The 6,264-nt window shown below is 36.4% G+C and overlaps 1 pseudogene across 1 annotated transcript in view; it reads left to right on the top strand.

Annotated features, from left to right (window-relative positions):
• The first annotated feature begins 5,030 nt into the window (after positions 1 to 5,030).
• LOC149257452 (bifunctional pinoresinol-lariciresinol reductase 2 pseudogene) overlaps positions 5,031 to 6,264 on the top strand; it is an 11,941-nt pseudogene continuing 10,707 nt past the window's right edge. Inside the window, exon 1 of the transcript XR_016247292.1 lies at positions 5,031 to 5,172. The product of XR_016247292.1 is annotated as a bifunctional pinoresinol-lariciresinol reductase 2 pseudogene (transcript). The remainder of the gene's footprint in view (positions 5,173 to 6,264) is intronic.

Consider the following 6,264-nt stretch of genomic DNA (forward strand, 5'->3'; position numbering starts at 1 on the left):
CAGACACATGCGCCATGATCCATCCTTCTTGTGCACCAATACTATTGGAGCAGAGAAAGAACTTTGACTCGGTTGAATTATACTAGCCTCTAGCATTTCTGCAACCATACGTTCAATTTCACTTTTTTGGACATAGGGATATATGTATGGCCTGATGTTTGGAGGAGCACTTCCTGGAATCAGATGAATAGCATGATCATGATCACGCATAGGTGGGAGACCTTTGGGAGTCTCAAATACCTTGGAATGATTGTCCAGGACTTTCTGGAGATCTGGAGAAATAGATGATTCCGATGTGGAAACATCTAGCGAACATAATTGTGCAATTACACCTCTTTGCTCCTTTTTTAGAAGCTTTTTCATACCATTAGAGCTGATTATCTTTCCTGGTTTCCCTACAATAACCCTTAATTCAACCTCTTTTCCTTCCGTAGAAAATTTGATGAAAAGTTCTTGAAAATTAAAAGCTATTGTACCCAAGGATTAGAGCCATTGGACTCCTAGTACAACATCAGCACCTCCCATTGGAATGGAAAGCATTGAGCTAGTCAATACATATTCTCCCATCGATAGCTTGATATTATGGCACTTTCCAGAGCAATTTATTGTTCCTCCATTTGTAATCATCACTTGACACTCTGGTGCTGGATATAGGAAGCAATTCAATTCTTTTGCTACCCTACAATGAATAAAATTGTGGGTACTTCCTGAATCAATCAACACTATTACCTTTTTCTTCTTGATTTGTCCTTCTATCTTGATGGTTTGAGGAGTGGTAATTCCTGCCAATGCATTACAAGATATGGTCGGATTTATTTGTTCTTCATCTAGGCTTTGTTCCTGGAGTATATCCTCTTCTTTTGACCTTTCTTGCTCCTTTTCTTCTTCCTCTTCACAATCTATGTAGAATAATTTCTTCTCATCACACTTATGACCTTTAGTGTATTTGCTATCACAACTGTAACAAAGCCCTTTTGCTCTTTTTTCTTCCAATTGTTGTGGTGTCAACCTTATAGGTTGTGGAAGACTAGGGGCAACAACACTTCTGTCTTTATAGTTGTGAGTGGTATGCTTCCTGGTTGCCATAATTTTTCTTTCCATTTTTCTTGCTAACCTGAATGCCTTCTCTAATGAATCAGGTTCCCAAAGGCGAACATCATGTTGGATATTATCCTTTAAAGACCCTATGAACACATCAATCCTATGCTCCTCTGAAATATCTTTTACCCTTATGTTCAATTTTTGGAACTCCTCAATGTGCTCCATTATTGAACCCTTTGGTTTGAGACTTATCAATTGGCTAAAAAAAGTGTTGCTTTTTGTATCCTCATAATGTGCTATCAATTCTTCCATAAAAATTGCCCAAGTGATAAATTATTTACGAGAGCAAAGCCATTGATACCATACAAACTGATTTGGTTCCAAATATACAGTTGCCATACGTACCTTTTGTGTGTTTTGCACATTATTGAGATCGAAGAACTGCTCCATCTGTAATATCCATGTGGCGGGATCCTTGCCATAAAACTTCCTCATATCGATTTTTTGAATATGGTGGCTCTTCGATCCAACATTAGAGTCTATGGAATCATGATTAACATTTCTTTGGTTCACATCATGAGTTTCCTTTACAACCTTTTCACCATTAGGATGTATTTCTTGTAGAAAATTTGTCAAATCTTTCTTCAAATCTACCATGTCTATCTTCAAATCATCCATCTTAGCTTCCACGCCCTTTATCTTAGATTCCATGCCATTTATCTTAGCTTCTGTTAGCTTTTGTGAGCGTGACATTTGTTGCACTTGTTCTTGTAATTTTGATATATCATGTAGCATTTCTTCCTCTTCTTCATGAGTCATGCTAGAGCTTTCATGTTCCTTACTAGGTATTTACATTTTCTTTCCTCGGGGCATCAGTTACCGATAATAATTATTTACTATGCCCTTTGAATTCCTTCAAACCAAGCTTACACAAAAATTAAAAAAAAACTACACACCTTTTTTTACTTTGTAGAAGCCTGATATTGAATCTGATGTATCTCTATAATTTCAGATCATCCAGTTCTAAAATTGCAATCTGTGGTAGCTTTCTGCGTCCTATTTTCAATGCCATAGGTCTGACCCAAATTGGATTCTCCAAGGAAGAGTTATGCGAAATCTCCCACAGTGACTTGATTATAGACTAGTTCAGTAGAGAAAACTTGTACGACGTACCACGAGTCCCTGTTTCAACCTTTGGATCCAAAAAATGCTTATAAGAAACTACAATCTGTCCTCTTTCTGTACCTTCGTATGAAATTTCAATCTGATCCCCAGAGAGAAAGTTATGATGATTTTCCCCAGGTCACCTGTTTGGAATGTAATTCAGGAGTCTGCAAAAAGACCAACTTCCTCAGATCATAACTCCGCAAACATAGCGCTAAAAGCTCTGAAATTCGGACCCAAGGTTCAACGCGATTTCTTTTCAAATGGGTTTTTTTTTAGACTTCTGAAACGTCACAGAAAGAAAGTTATAGAGAAAATTCCACGATGACCTGTTTGGAGCAGTGAAACCCTAGAACCCAAAGCTCTGATACCAAATGTTATGAAACCAGCTCAAGAAAAGATAGAAAAGATAGATCAACGCCTTAGAATTCAGCCTCTTCGAGGGGGCAACCTCCTTTACATTACATAAATGAAAAATTCTTTGATGATTCAAATGACAAAACCTCCTTTCTATATATAGGAGTCACAATATAATCCAGCCGACCTAACAATAATAATATAAAGCCACAAAAATAACAATAGAGGGATTCTATGGGGCACAGGAATAACAATGTGGGGGTAATAGGGGCACAACAATATAAATAAGGGGTATAACTACAATAGTAATGGGGTAATCACTAGTATTATAGGGACCCAATAGTTGTACTAATAACAATAAGGGGTTACACTAGTAGTATAGGGGCCTAACAAAAACAACCTTTAGTGAGAAATTGTTTTACATCAGTGCAATGAAAAGTATCAATAACAAAATAAAGATTCTCTGTAGAACAGCTATTTCCAAAAACTCTACTATTGTCGTCCAGAGCTTCTTAAGGACATAATGACTTCCTCCCTACTAAGGAAATCACAACTTTCAGAGGAACAATCCAAGGATACACTTTATCTTAAAGAGTGAGAGGTCTCATCACGAACCAGCTTATCATAATCGCAGATATTATAACTTGTTGACTTTTCCAATACTACATACCAGAACAGGGCAAAGACTCGAGATTGTTAATATCAAAAGACAAGGGGTCTCATCATGAGCCAGCTTGTTCAGCAAAATTATAAATCAGTGAATGACTATGTCATGAATTGGCTACCAAACCAAGACATTCCTCTTTAAGAATGAAAGAAAATCAAAGAAATAAGTGTGGATGTGGATTCTTCTTTAGGAATTGTAGGTTTCTTTAATTAGGATACAGGATCATTGCTGGGTAACAGGTAACCCTGTCGAGGCTATAAACGCCTGTTGGCTGCAGAGGCTCTACCTATGACAAATGAACATATTTAAAACTGGCTTACAAAGAAGAATTTGTTTTATCTTTACAAGCCAAGTAATGACTGATGTAAATACAAGGACTAGCTTGAGGCAACAAATAATCAAAGTTGAAAATAGTTGAAACAAAATGTCATTGACAGGTTAGAATATAATGTACTTTATCTTTCTATAATAAATTTTAACTTTCTGGAAAATTTTATGTTTTGGAAGTTTTGAAAATTCAAAAAGCAGCAGAGATAACTGGTTCTTCCAAGTGAATCGCCAATTGTTGTGGCTAGCAACAACCCCCCTTCTTACTTAGTGTTATTCCTAATGCGAAATAAGTGGGAACCCTTAGTTAAAAATTTAAAAAATCAAAGTAGTGGTTAAATTTCCTTTTCAAATAAAACTTACCATCATAAGCTTAGGAAACTTCCCTTTGAAAACCTAAAAAAAAAATCTAAGTTTTATGATAAGGTAAGATAAAATCTCTCCTTAGGAAAATCGCATCGCAAAAAGATAGCGGGATGCCTCCTTACAAGCCGAAGTTTCAATATTGCGAGATCGCGATACGCGATAGTATCGCATCGCACCCAACAAATACAACTTACATGAAACACTTTAAAATTTTCCGATATGCGATATCGCCGATCGCAAGATCGCATCTCGCAGAAAATAGGTTAAATAAGATTGGCATACATAACATTCCTACGATATGCGATATTGTGATTTCACGCTAGAGAGATATAGCAATAATGCAATGTCATGAGCGATCAAACTTGTGATTTTGCGATTCTGCGATTTTGCGATGTTCCGATTTGCGATGTTGTGAAGCAAATCGCAAAATCACTTCATCGCAGATCTTTCGGGCACATTATTCAAGAAAAGTATTTTACCTAAGCTGACACCTAGTTATGCGCTTTAATGCTAATAAATGAGCTAGTTGTCAGTTATTAATGGAATATGGATGCGTGCTTTTCAATGAATCATTTCACATAAGGTGGTATACTTGGTATGTCTTTGGCATTTAAAACTTTCACATCACCCTTCCTCGTCATTCATTTTCACTTCACTTGTGAATTACAGGAATGGAGGATAGAGGCCAATACAAAGCAATACGCAGGTTGAAATGGGAAAAAAAGCAAAGCTCCGAGCTCTGAGGAAAAGGAAATGGCACCCTTGTATACAGATACACGGCCTGTAATAGAGACGCAGGAATAGCTACGTGGGAAGGCATGTATAATCTGCTCGAAGAGTTGAATCCTATAGTAATGGAAGTTACTGCTACCTCCGGCTCAAATGGTTCTTTTGAAGCATCCCTCACAGAGCTAGCTTGCTCATTCTTACACCGGATAGCAGCAAGACCCAAAATTCTCCCATACACGGACATGGTGAAGTGGATACTAGACAATGTTGAGATCAGAAACAGACAGTTTAAGACTCAAGGTCAAGAGTCCACGGAATTATCATTTTACAAATTTCGAACTTTATATCCACTAGAAGGAAAAAGTGCAAAAGGCGAAAAATGCGTCAAGGAAATCCAGATCAAGAAACGGAGGCAGTTTCTGATGCGCGATTTGCTGAGAAAAATTGCTTGAAAAGACAAGCTGCTTATTGCCTAATCACCTGCAAGCTCCAAAAATTGCATGAAAGCACAACAACTACAGGCAAATTGGAAACAGAGAGCTCAAGAAAAGGCAAAAGCAATCCAAGGCTTAACCAAGTTGAACTGGGATTATTACTGGGCATACTTGGTAAAGCCACATAGCCAGTGGATGACTGTTAAGTGTATCATCAATTCAGCCGAAAAAATGGTGCTAGCTCTTGTCGATTCTGTTTTATCAGCTCAACTAAAAGCGGAAGTCAGCCAGCCGACTCTTCTCAAACAGATGTTGCATGTGTGTGATTTCAAGGACCAGATACAGAAGTAGTTTAATTTTAGATTCAATTTTAGCTTTAATTTTGTTTTATTTTCCTAAAAAAAGGATGGTCATTTAAACTGCATCCTATATTTTTGTAATAACTTATTTTTAGAATTAGTTAGTAGTATTTAAACCCTTCTCATGAATTTAGAGAAAGGTCATGAAATTTATCAAAAACTTTTCCCCAGAACATGCACTTCTGTACCCTCTGAGGAGGTTTTGATGAATGAATGGAATAGGATTTATTGATGTTTGCATTTGATATCTACTACTGATGTTGCACTTTTGTACTCTTAGTAGATATTTGATCAAGGAGAGATAAATCGTTATCACTTAAAGCTCATGAGTAGGACTAGTTATAAATGGTATTTCTATCTCTTAACTATTTCTGCCTTGTGTTAAAGTGATGTTCAATTCAGTTATTTATATATTAATGTATGAATCCTTGAGTTATCATTTGGCACTTTTGTACGGTGATAGCTATTTATTTATGCTTAGAGTATGAATAGCTCATTATGTGATATGTTTTTCACAATTGTTTCTTCTAACTTTTTATACGAAGTGGTTCATCTTTACTGAATTCTTTTCTCATAACAGTTGAATGATATTTATTACCAATTGTTGTTTGAAATCATTTTAGATCGCATAAAGGAAAGATCACACCCCAGGTTAGTGTAGATTTACATGTTTCTGTTTGTTAGAATAAAATTTCCTTATTATTAGATTAGAATTAGAGTAGAAGTATTCCATTTAGAAACTATTAGAAACAGAAATATCAATCTTTCTCACACACAACACAAATTGGGAAACTGGTCCCATATCCCCAATCAAACCCAC

Source organism: Pinus tabuliformis, chromosome 6 (genome assembly GCF_031772625.1).
Source record: "Pinus tabuliformis cultivar Carrire ecotype Pingquan chromosome 6, CPIR1, whole genome shotgun sequence".
Taxonomy (NCBI): Eukaryota; Viridiplantae; Streptophyta; class Pinopsida; order Pinales; family Pinaceae; genus Pinus; species Pinus tabuliformis.